This window comes from Bactrocera latifrons, unplaced genomic scaffold (genome assembly GCF_001853355.1).
Source record: "Bactrocera latifrons isolate USDA-ARS-PBARC rearing strain unplaced genomic scaffold, ASM185335v1 scaffold_12, whole genome shotgun sequence".
NCBI classification, from domain to species: domain Eukaryota; kingdom Metazoa; phylum Arthropoda; class Insecta; order Diptera; family Tephritidae; genus Bactrocera; species Bactrocera latifrons.
Window position 1 is genome coordinate 2,968,606 of NW_017534630.1, and position 13,498 is coordinate 2,982,103.

General features: G+C 36.4%; 1 protein-coding gene across 2 annotated transcripts in view; it reads left to right on the plus strand.

Moving 5' to 3' along the window:
• Positions 1-13,498, plus strand: part of LOC108978318 (protein N-terminal asparagine amidohydrolase) — an 82,240-nt gene that overhangs the window by 44,519 nt on the left and 24,223 nt on the right. For both annotated transcript variants that reach the window (XM_018948538.1, XM_018948539.1), the window contains exon 2: positions 923-1,041. The gene's annotated coding sequence lies outside the window, so the exon portion shown is untranslated. The remainder of the gene's footprint in view (positions 1-922; positions 1,042-13,498) is intronic.

The following is a 13,498-nucleotide window of genomic DNA, read 5'->3' on the forward strand; positions in this document are numbered from 1 at the left end:
TCGGACCATTGTCTTGCATAAATTTCCAGTTTATGGACATAGGTGGCTCCATTTAACTTTTCAGTATATCCAAATACTGATACCGCCGGTCCATTTTTACCATTTTGAAACCAAATTATGACACTTTCTCCGCCGAGCTTAATGGTTTTTTGGTATATCTACCTTGTGGATGACCTTCAAATATTTTTCTACTGGACCCATCGTATTTATCTAGGTTTCGTCGCCCCAAACACGTTCCTCCAAAATTGTGCTGTTTCATCTCTGTACACCTTTGCAAATACGAGTACCAGTCGGAACCGGGACCGGAATGGTTTCTTCCTGTTAATTCGTCCGAAACGTTGAGCTGCGTTGAGTTATCTTCTTACAAGCTTTCTGCCCACGTCCACACCATATTCTTCATTAACTTCGATCAAATTTCTAAATTAAATTAATTTTATCATTTTTGTCTTCCAAATAATTTCATAAGTTTTACGATGAACAAAATTCCTTGATTTTTTTTTTTAATATTATCAATTTTATATTGCGAAAACCTCTCTTCCTTATCTCTCATGTCATCTTTCCCCTTTGTGCTGCCCTTTTGTTTTAACTATAACTTTAACACATTATTCATCTTAGTTATCATTTACGTTTTATCAAATTTAATTTCCGGCTTTTCACCACACTGGCCGCAACACACCCACATATTTATATATGCCATCGGAAATTAGTTAAAATATTCATTGAATAACTTCTTGTTAAGCTGATTGACTATAGATTTTTATTTTGTTTTCAAATCCGTGCAAACTATTATCCTGCTGCCAATAAGCAGTTTCGAAATTTATATACACACACATTTGTTAATGTATGTGTGTACTCATGTGCTTTGAATTTATAATTAAATTTAGTTTTCACTACATACCACGTTTCTTAATCCTTTTTGCAGCTATAAACAACAAGCAAACACACAGTGACCTAACTGAAACAGATTTGACAGCGTAAAAGTTGAAGGATGTGTTGTTGGATGTTTCGCACCGCTGTCGATAAACGGAATTGATGAAGAAAGTAAGTAATAGATATATACATACATAAATATTCGGGATTTTTCAGACATAAAGAAGTGTATGTTTCAATATACATTTTAAGAATTAATATGGTATAAGTAACGGAAGAATAGGTCTTTGAAACAGTATTTCCCAAAATAATTGTATATATGCTTTGCGAAGCTTCATCCCAGATGGTGGAAGCTCACTTGATGTTCAAAAGTATGAGACCTTCTTGGAAGCTTTTTCGTGCTAGAAATTCACTCGAGCTGACCATCACACAATCTTCGCCTTTTTCAGAGCAGATTCGCCGGGTAAAGTTCCTTCATTTCTGATATTCCCGTCAAAATATTCGAAATGCTCTTAAACAGCATCAAAGTCTAAAAGGCTATTGTGATCTAACGGTGCCCGATATTTCACGCAGGACATGACCAATGTAAACTTTGGGAAAGCCTGATGTCTCATACACCCTCAATCTGCAATCTACTAATGTTAGACGTTCAACTATTTTTTGAACGAAGAAGAATAGTCGCCTTATAACAGCATTCAATCGATTCTTGAGACGGTCCATTTGGACTGAGTTACAATAACTGTCAATGAGAATGTACTACACGATAGTGTAGTGATCGCACGTACGTCGTACACTGCTTTTCTTCTTCTTTATTGGGGTAGACACCGCTTACGCGATTATAGCCGAGTTTACAACAGCGCGCCAGTCGTTCTTCCTTTTCGTCGTTTGACGTCAATTAGAGATTCTAAATGTAGCCAGGTCCTTCTCCACCTGCTCTTTCATTCGGACGACATGACCTAGCCATCGGAGCCACTGTCTCTTGATTGAATAAAGCTACTAATTTTTTAAAATCTTTGTAATAACACGGATAATTTTGGTCAGTATGACGAATTTATTAAATATCTAGGTCTCACTCCACTGATATTACTCATCTAGTAAACCTTACCTTACCATTAGAAAAATTCATACAAGTGGAGCATATTAAAATTTCCTCCGCAGGGTATTCTTCTCTAATCCACACAACACTAGTGGGCCTATCACTCACATACATCTATTTTCTAAGTAATTTCACCAAAAACTGTTTGCAAAAAAAGAATCAGTCAGCATTTTTGCAATTGGTGTTGGTGGAATCTTCTGAACACGTCCACCAGCTATCAGTTGTAGACCAATAAAGCGAAATAATCGCGCGGCTTGTGAGCGGCTCGGTGCAGCTCTATGGTTTCAAAGGCAAGTGGCCAAACGCGGAAAACCGTGCGCCATAGACACAGGCAGACAGACAGACAGCAAATAAAAACTCGCTCGTCACCGGCGAACTAGATCGCAGCGCAGCGATAGAGGCGTGTCTCTGGCGTTCGCTGCAAAACACTGTACTGCGCAGCCAGCAACTGGTAAATTCGAATTCGAATTCGATTGGAGCCTGTGAGCGTGCGCATGCCCGGCTAACTCTGCTTTGTTTGGATACAATGAAATTTGAAGTTTTATAGCGCGACGCTGTTGCAATGCGCCTAACTAACTTACTAACCAACTCAGTTGGCAATAGACATGGACGCGGTTGGCTGGGGCCGAATGATATAAATTACAGTTTCAGCCTGGCGGCCGCCTGCTCCGGCATGCCCCGCGCTCGAGATCGCCACCCGCTCGGGCGAGTTTACTTTTGGCAATTTTATTTTTATGCTTTATTGCGGTTTTTATTTTATGTACAGTAAATACACCGTATTCAAGCGTCTTTAAAGATGCTGTAAGGTTGCGCAGGCGCACACCACCGCCTGCCTCCATTCCAGTTGTGTTTGTGGGTGTGGGTATGCGCAAATATTTTTTGTATAGAGATAATTGTAAGGGAACGAGGCTGTGTTGCCGACATTAACTAAAACTTGTTGTTATTGTTATTGTAGTTGTTGCTGTATCTGTAGTAGTGTATTATTTGTTGTAGTTGTTGTTGTTGTTGCCGTGCGCTATACGCGGCTTGCAACGGATGCGCTGGTTGCCAACAACGACAACAACAATAACTCACTCCTTGAAGTTGCCAACATTATTGTTGTTGTTGTTATTTACTTTTCACTCTGCCAAGTCGAGATCGGCGGAGAAGCGAAAGCCGGAAAAAGTCACTAACCACGTCGACGTAGTAGCATACAATGAATGACTTTTGTTTGTGGAAAATTGAACAACAATAACAAATGACAACAACAACAGCTGCTAAAAGAAATTATTATGAGCGGTTACATGGAAAAGGAGGCGTTTGGCGGCACATACATATGTATGTTTCGTCGTTACTCTCATACACTACCATACATACATACATGCTCCTACCTATCACAGTTGTTCTTGTTGTTGTTGCCTCTGTAGTTTGCGAGATTGCAGGCGCGTATTGAATATAAATGGCAACGCGTTTGCGCGTTACAACTATTTTAGACGCTTAGTCTTTGCCAGCAATTCATATATATGGTATTTAGAGAAATTGTACTTACAACAACATATTTGTAGTACAACTAAAACATTTTTATTGCAACATAACCTCAACAATTTCATATTTGTTGGCATGCCAAGTATGATACCTGGTCCATTTTAATGCAGGGTAGCACCGTGGTATCGCCCTCCATAATTTTAAAATTTTTGAAGTTTTATTTACCTTAAGCAAGAAAAGAAACTATATACTACAGCAGATCGATTGTTCACACAAAACATCTGAACCTGAAACAGCATAAAAAGCATTTTGATAAATCGACCCTAATCGGTCCATTTTACCAACACGTCGACCTAACCTCAATAACTTCTTCTTTTTTTTGGCATAAAATCAACGAATATTACATATACTCCTGTGATATCGGTCCCGCGACAGTCAGGTCTAAATAAACGGAACGGACCCGTTTGTATTTCTAACCGAGGTGAGAGGCCAGAAGGCTTACGGTGAAACATAAGCTTACGAAAGGTACAAGACCTTCAATGACGGTCGAGAGAACGTTAAAGATATGCCTCATTACGGACGGCTTTCGGCGTTATCAACGGCTGAATATATCAATAAAGATATGGGGCTTGAAAATCATCAGACAAGTTTTAGAGAGATGACAAGAGAGTTCGACAACTCTCGAGGGTCCGTTCGATGGATTTTGGTGGATATTTCGGCTATGAAACACGTTATTGCTAGATTCGTCCCGACAAAGCTGATTTTTTTTTTACCGTAAACAGGTCTCTTTGGGACAAGTTATTTCAGCAATGCTTTCTGCCGCTACAACAACATATATATATTCCTCTACTCATATAATTATATTGTATGGCTAAGTTCCATAAAAATTATTACAAACTATATATAAATTAACAAGTTTAGCATCTATTACAAAAATTAAATACCCAAAAATGGCATATTTTCTCGCCCAAAACCCACTGTGCCTCGCGCTATTTGTATTTCTATTTCATACCCATTTTTAAATAGCAATTTTTCCGAACCGTTTATATTGGCTTGTTGCATAATGGCTTGGGCTCTTGGGCTCTTGAGCTAGTGGGAGTGTTGCAGGCGAAAATCTCATAAACCATAAATATAGTACTAAAGGTACTACAGTACTTCATACACACACGCAACACTACATGCCACCTCCACTGAAGCACTTAAAACGCTTCCAAACACCTTCAGTTCCACCATCGGCGCACGAGCGGCATTCAGCCTGCCGCAATGCCTGTCTGGGCGCTCGCCCGGCTTGTTTGATTTAACGACTGGGTCGTCTGCTGTTCGCGCGCTTGGCATTTTTGCCCTCCTCTCAATTTTTATTTTTATTTACTTGAGTTTTTAAGACAATTGTTTGTGTTTGTTTTGCTGCTGGGCCACATTGGCCTGTTACAACTATTTTGAAGGTGTTTCCGGAAATTTCGAATTTGTTTTAAAAATATCTACGCAATTAGTGTTGGCAGCGCAAATTAGCCCGAAATTATGAGATATGTATGAAGTGCGTGCCGAAACACCCATACACCACCTATGTATGTCAATATATACACCGTATATAAATATAAATATATAGAAGAGTGTGTGAGATGTATCTTTGCATAATGCCCAAAAAGTAGAGCAAAGCTTAGKTCGTGTATACGACACTTGAATAGAATTTGAATATAGTACGTACTCGGCAGATTTCATAAAACAGATAAATGATTTTTTAAGAGCACTAGTAAATACATTCTTTATACATTACGACAAAAAAAGTACCCGGGAATTGTTACAATAAAAAATCAATAATTCATTAATATTTATTTTGTCGCCATCAAAGTAATATCCACCAGATGTAATACACTTATGCCAACGATTTTTTCCAGCCCCCGAAACCCCTTTCTAAAGCTTATTTTTGGAATGGCCTTCGATCGACTGTAAACGGGTTCCACGCCGCGGCTGTAAATTTGGTCACAATTGTGGCCCGATGCGATGGTGCATTATTATTGTGTAAAATCCATGAATTGTTCTTCCACAATTCTAGCCGTTTTCGATGGATATCTAATACAAACGCCTCAACACGTCCAAATTGAACTCCTTATTAACCGTCTGTCCCCTCGAAACATATTCATGATGCACCAAACAAAAAATATCAAAAAAACAATGAGCTCCACCGTGATTTTTGAGCGGCTTTGGCGTAGTTGTATTTTGTTTCGGATCGTTTTTTCGCTCCATTCCGATGATTGTTGACTTGTTTGCATGTCAAACTCATAAATTCATGTTCTATCGGCAGTTATAATGCTCTCCATGAATGTGAAAAGAGACCTTTTTACGGTATTCTTTTTGAAACATCAGCTTTATCGGGACAATTTGGGCAAGAACGCGTGTAATACCCAAAATACTCACCAAATTCATTCGAACAGACACGCCAGAGATGTTAACCTTCTTGCTATTTCTCTAACTCTTGATTTTCAAGCACTATGTCCAACACTTTTTTTTTTAATATTTTCAACACTTGACGATGTTGAAGGTCGTCCAGAGCGAATCATGTCTTCAACTCACTGGAGGAGAGCGGTAGTGAGCTTTCGTAGAGGGTTTGAAACTGCCATCAGCTCGAGTTTTAGGCTTCCTGAGCACTGCAGCGTCTTCCTATCGGAGTGACTACCATAAAGGCAGCAGTATATCTACTTCTCGGAATAGTACGACAGCGATAATAGTCTTAAGGTCGCGCATAAGACTAGTGAAAAGATTTCTAGACTTATTATTGTTTGAACACGTACTTCAGTCTAGATAACTGTAAAATTGGAGCAGGCAAGAGCTACAGTCCAGCTCAGACAGCGTTGGTCAACTACTAACCGCTGYGTAGTAGTGAGATAATTCTGAGCGGTAGCTTAGTATGGCTTTAAAGATATTAATTTTTATTAGCCTTTTCTRAGATTTTTATTAAAAAAATAGCAAATAATTTTTCTAAAAAATACGCCTTCTTTCGTAAAAGTATTTTAACCTTTTTTATTTTTTTACAAAATTTTCCACACTCGCACTCAACAGACCGAAATATTTAGACATTTCGCAAAAACAAATGGCTGCGGGGCGACAGTTAGACAGACAATTTAATTGGGTTTCAGTGCGCATGCGAATTGCTTTCTGTTTGCTTGCTACCTTGTACTAAGACTCACTCGTAAAAACAAAAGCAAAAAYGCGAGAAGGAAAAGTAGGAATTTGTTTTAAAACCAATTCACATGTGTACATTTCTCGAGCTGCCAACACTTTTGCCACAACTTGTGTCTGAGAACGAAGTGTCTGTATTTGAATCTCTGAAGTTCGATCGAGTCGAAAATTCGGTTAGCGAAGAGAAGGGCCAAGGTAAGAAAACKGTGTTAGAGAAGCGCCTTAAAATGTATGTAGTAGCAACTGGTTTAATTCTTTTTTTTTTTTTCTGCTAATTTTTACCTTTTGTTTTGTGCAGAAAGTACCATTTTAGCATCATTGAGAATCGTGATGTTCCAGTAAGATTTTTTCGGTTGTTGTTACATACTTTGCATGTCACAGTTGACTTTGTGCCTTSCTTGTTGCTAATGTTTACGCTTGTTGTTGCGATAAATGAAAGTCCTAAATTTACTGATCGCACTTTTATTTTAACTCATACTTTAACTCATACTTTGTTTTAAACGCTCTTTTGTTGTATAATTGTGGCTAGTGTGAAACCCAGCGGTTTTCTATRGAAAAGAGGACTTAAATTTTATTGGCCTTGAAATTTGGAGAATTTCCATAAGTTAAGTATCCCAAGTGTTTCCGAAAGTATATTAAGAAGGAAAACGTCCAATAGAGAATCGGAATCTGMGCAATTTTATATATACATATACTATATATAACTCATACACTGACCGACAAATTCAGCATAAGATTTGTCAGAAAAACGAATTATATGTAGTATATGGGTGTGGAGGTAGTATCGACCCCATTTTATCTATTAACTACTATCATGTCACATACTACAAMAAAGTGTTCCTTGGATTTCAWTAAGGTACTTCACATATAATCACCAAATTTATGGAGTAAAATCAGCCGAATKTTTTAAAATGCTGRTAATAGTTATATGGGGGCTAGGTCAGTTTTCGTCCAATTACATTTCTTTTAGACACAAAAATACGCTRTTATGAGTAAAGCATGCTCTGTAAGTTTCATTGAGATAACTCAAATATTGGCCGAYWTAAGCGGTATAAAACAACCTAGAAGTTCGAAAATCTTTWTATTAGGTATATGGAAGCTCAGGGAAGTATACTTCAACACTTTTTTATACAAAAGGATTCTGTCTGAATTTCAATTGTGTATCTTACATATTGACCGATATTTTGGGTAAAAATTCATTATAGATACTGGGGTATCTGGGGCTTGAACAGTTTTGGTTAGATCTTGGACAATTTTTGGTCATAAGGACAGAAGAAAAGTTTCCAAACTTTTATTTTTATTTATTTATTTTTTTTTTATATAGTTTCTTCCTATCACCCTGTAGCCACTAAACACTTCTGAACATTTGCAATTTCTTCACCATATTTTTCATTTATAYTAGCTGTGTTGTTACTTGTCTGTTCAGTTGTAGCTTGTTGTTGTTTTCCTCCTTTGTTTGCTCGAAGGTGCAGATTTGTACCACTGCAATTTGTAGGAGATTCATTTGATTACGAATGCGATTTGCGATTTGTGTTGATCGTGTAATGTTTACCATTTTATTTTACATGCGCTTTTTATTTATCTAATTTTTTTTAAATCTTCTTTCAAAGGCATGCGATTTTCCACCTTTTMCACACTTTCATTCGTTCTACCTTAGAAACGCTGCTCTCAGCTGCATCCTCCACCTTAAAATGGAAACACAGGCACATATTCCTTTACAATTCTCGCAGGTTCTTCAGAAAACGAGTCAAACAAACAAATTCAATARGAACTATTTACTTGAATAGCTTCCAAATTGGGTGGAAAATGAAAAAAGAACGTCTTCAACACAATAAAGCACGTGAAAATGGCATAATTTAGAGCCGCGCGTCATGATTAATGATGTTCAGTCTCAACTGTTGACATTGACAAGATCATTTCTTTTCATTCGCGCTTACATACGAACGATTGCATAAAAGGCAAGATCTGTGAATGAAGGCCGCGGTCAAGAATTTTCTGCAGATGTTTGTCTAAAAACTTCACACTTTTGTTATTTTTTTAATTTCTTATATATATATATTTTTTTTTAATTTTTTCATATCTCATTCAAAATTATCTTTAACTCCACAGTAGAGTCAGCTGTACCCGAGAACTATTATATTTGAGTGAAGGAAAGGCACTAAGCACTAGCCAACAGAGATTGTTGTTTCTAAAACTTCATATTGTTGCACAACTGTAGTGAAGTGAGGTAAAATGAGTGCTAGTAGTCATCAATGTTCGGTAGTACTCATGATGGGTGAACGTCCGGCAAATGATATTGGCTTGAATTTTTTTGAATAAACAGCGGGACATAACTACTATTGAAATCTACTGTATTTCGGATAATTACTTATTATTGATTTGAAAGTTATTTTTGCATATTTTTGCAGTGGAAAATACAGCAAATATTTGAAATTTAAGGCCTTTTGAAAGGGAGTTTGACACTGTTCTATTTTACCGCACTCATTAAATATCTTGAGAAAATACACTCGGCGAAAAACAAACCCACGCACTCTACAGAGTGCTTTTATATAGCCCAAAACTTAGATTCATATTATCATAAGATAAACATCCTTTTTTTTTTTTTTTTTTTTTTTTTTTTTTTGAAGGAGAACCACTTTTATTTAGTTTATGTTTCAAGCATTTTCATATAAAAAAACTTCTAGTTTAACAGGTGTTATAGTGAAAAATGTAAAAACATACACATAACAAACCTCGGAAGTAAATTTTGTTATGAACAATAATGTAATTTTTAAACAATTTATTTGCATATTTTATGTTTTATATGAATTTTATTCAGCAATATTTTTTGGTTTTGTATTCGATTCAAAATAACATATTTTGTATAAAAAAAATGCTTAGTATTTTGAGGAACACCCCCTACTCCTAATAAAATCGGCTACTTGTTTAGACATGGATTCAAAAAAGCGTTGAAGATAATCTTCATACCAATTGAGCGATCAAAATCAAGTTCTTGTATGGACAAATTTTTCCTTTGACAACCTGTCTTCACGAAATTCGAAATTATTATCCAAGACAACGGTATAATCTCCGAACGAATTGTCCAGATCGGACCACTATAGCATGTATCTGTCTTTCAAACTGACTGATCAAAATGCAGGTACATACGGATATGTATGTAAGGCTTTTCATCGCGGTTTCTCCTTCTCCAGACTAATATTCTACTTTTATTCACTACCAGCTATTATTTATYTTCATTTTGAGTCATGGATTCAAAATCGGGAAATCATAAAATCACTCTGATCCTTAATATGAAACCAAACGCGAATATTTCTTGAAAGTGTTTTTATATAGGAAATGCTGCTTTTGTAAGTAAAACGCTATTAAACGAGCAAAAAGAGCTGCTCAAACGATCAAACATGAGAAAAAAAAAAACTGAAAGCGCAAACAACAATAATAACAACAAGTGCATATTAAAATCGAATAAAAACGCCGCAGTAGCATTTGTATTTATTTATTATTTCATTTTATTATTGTTGCAACGCTTATCGTGTAGTATGACAGGCTATCCATAACTAAGCGACTAGAAATTTGCATGCCAGCAGCTTTTATGCGGATGCTCATACTTACATAGAKATACAACATGTCTGTATATATGTATATAAATACAAGAAACATATAAAATAAGAAATAAATAACAAAATTAAACTACAATCAAAATAATGAAGAAAGCAACAAAACAGCAGCTTTAATTTCATGAGAAGCCCAAACTAATCGCAGCGACAACAAAGCAGGAATCTGCGCATGCTCAACACACAAATGCAAGTTCGTCGCGAAAAGATTTACAAGCAGCTCGCGGCAACACAACAAGCGTATTTGTGCATTCCCGCACCAAAGTTTGGCCAAAAACGCCAAACACACAGCAGCACTGCAATGCAAAATCAGCTAGCAACAATAACAACACTGAAGACGACAACAACAATCGTCACAAGACACAATTTATAATTGGCGGTTGATGACATCCTTTTCGGTTGCTGATACCAGTAACAGCGGCACGTTTTGGTGCCACTGCTGTTATTTTTGTTGTTGTTGACTTTTTTATTTTTCCTCCAGTTTTTTTCCTTTTGTTGTTATTGCTCGTGGCCATGGCCAAAATGTTGCAGTGCAAAATTTATTTACTCACCGACCGGCCGCCAAATTTTGCGGTGAGGCTGTTGCAAGCAGCGGAAGGAAAGAGAGGAGTTGGAAACTTCTTTGAAATGGGAAACAGGCGCATGTATGTGTGCGTGTGCTAATTTGTGGCAATTTCTAAGTGAAAATGACAGTTTAGAAAATTCGATATATTTCACCTGAATTTTTTGTGCAAATCCAAGCACRCAACCACTTGTACACATACATATGTACATACTTAGTTATAATGCGCGTTCTAATTCTACACATTTACATTATATGCGCCACTGCAGGCCTTTTGCATTTTTTTTCTCACTTTTCTGCCTCCTTTTGTTCGCTAGGAATTTTAAATTCTTCACTCATTGCATTCATTGGTTCCGATTGAAATTTGAATTTCATTTACTATTTACATATTTGACTTGCAAATGCAAAGATTGTCAAGCTARTTAACATAAACGGCTTACAGTTGTTGCTTCTTGTTGCTTGTTGTTGAATTTGTTGTGCTCATAGCTGCTTSCTCGCGGCCAGCGATTGCAAACAAAGACTCCAACGAGCGAAAACAACAAAACAATGAGAAGTGCCAGTTAAATAACAACAATGCACCAAAAAATTAAATAAATGAATGGAATTGAATCCAATTTTTTGTATAATAAAATTAAAATCACATGCAAAGAGAGCAGCACAAAAACAACAGTAACACGAGCGAATCGTTACAACAATGGCCACAATCATATCGCCATTTCCATATCGATTTTATGTTTTTATGTTTCTTCTTTGTCTTATTTTTTGAGAGRTCGTCATATATCGCTCATGAATTCAATTTTAATTAATAACCTTTAAAATTATTTATATTTTTAAACATAATGATTACTTCATTTGTAATGTGTGACGTACATTTAGTGTCGCAGCAACGCCAACTTTTTCCGAAATTCGCTCGAATAATAATAAATGAACTTTTTTGAACATATGGAAATAAAATTTTTCGCGAACATGGGAATGTAGAGCAGTCCGGGTCAAATTTGATCAGATGGTATACACATTGTGGCAAAGAGTGCCCGGAAATTGTAAATAAAACGCAAAATATTTAATTATTCATTACTATTTATTTTCTTCCCTTCGAAGTAATCACCACCATATGTAACAGACTTATGCCAACGATTTTTCCAGTCCCAAAACACTTTTCATAAGCTCTTTTTGGGATGGCCGTCAGCTCCTTCAGCGAATTTTGTTTTATCTCTTCAATCAACTGAAAACGGGTTCGACGGAGCGGCAATTTCAGTTTGAGAAAGAGAAAAAAATCACACGGAACAAAATCTGGTGAATACGGTGATTGATCGGTGATATTCATTGCGGTCTTGGCTTTAAATGCGGTCACAATCGTGGCTCGATCGTATAAAATTCATAAATCGTTCTTCTGCAATTGCGGCCGTTTTCGTGGGAAGTTCTTACACTAGCGACCAAATAAAAACTTATTGACCGTTCGAAACAAATTCATGTTGCACCAAATCACAAATATTTGAACGGCTTTGGCGTAGTTTTTATGATTTTGGCTCGTTGTTTCCCACCAATCCGATGCTTGTTGACTTACAAGGTTTATTCCAAAGTAAACAGGACTTAAAAAAGGTTTTTTTCAGAGAAATCAATTTATTTTATTCAAAAAAGTCTCCTTCTGCTTGAATACAGCTGTTTGCACGATCCAAAAGCATGTCGAATGAGTGTTTTAGTTCGTTGGCCGGTATGGCCGCTAGTAGACTGATGCAAGCCTTTTGAATACCGTCTACGTCTGCATAACGCTTTCCTTTCATGGGCAAATGCATTTTTCCGAAAAGAAAAAAGTCGGACGGTGCCATATCAGGTGAATACAGGGAGTGGTTAATGGTTAAAATGTGATGAGATAAATCCCGTGATCACGGATTTTGATTGGGACACATGTTGATCGTCATTTATATCCTCACGACCACTTTGAAAACGTTGAAACCACTCATGTAAAGATTGTTTGCACGAAATTGGCTCTCAACAAAGGCGGTCRAGTTGATTCGTGTCATCGCAGTAATTATTAATAGAATTTACATTGAGCTGGCTTGTTGGTTGAGCCATAATTTYATCGGTTCATACCTTACAACTGCACCGATCATAATCAATGTCCCTAAGGATGACCATCTCATTCTTCTTATAAGTGCTTATGCCATTGACTCGTGTCTTGATCAAACTTCCGGAAATGAGTTTAGTTTCTAGTTAGGATACTTACATTCTGCTAACATTTTTCGGCGGGGAAAAAATTGTCTCTATCAAAATAAACGTTAGTAAAATCACGTATGTATATGTATGGATTTTTAATWACAATTTTTTATTTCTGTGGAGACCATTTTTTTGAAATTTGTTTTTTTTTAATTTGTACATAATAATAATAATGGCTATTTTATAAGCTAAAGCAATAACAAAAATCTTGACTARATAAGTTCTTAACGTTAAGGGTATATGAAATATATATTAATTTATGGCAGAAAGCAAAAAAAACGTGTTATTGTTTTAATATTGCTCTTTTTGTTGTACTTGCACATGGTTATGCTCTGTTATTTCAATTATCATATTATTAGTGTCGCAATCGCAATTGTGATTCGTCGAGCGGTTTTTATGTATAAATGTTGATTTATTCAATATTTGCCTTGTGATTGTTGTTTTTATTAAAAATAATTGTTAAAATTGTCATTGGCTACTGTTGGTGTGTTCTTCGAATGATTG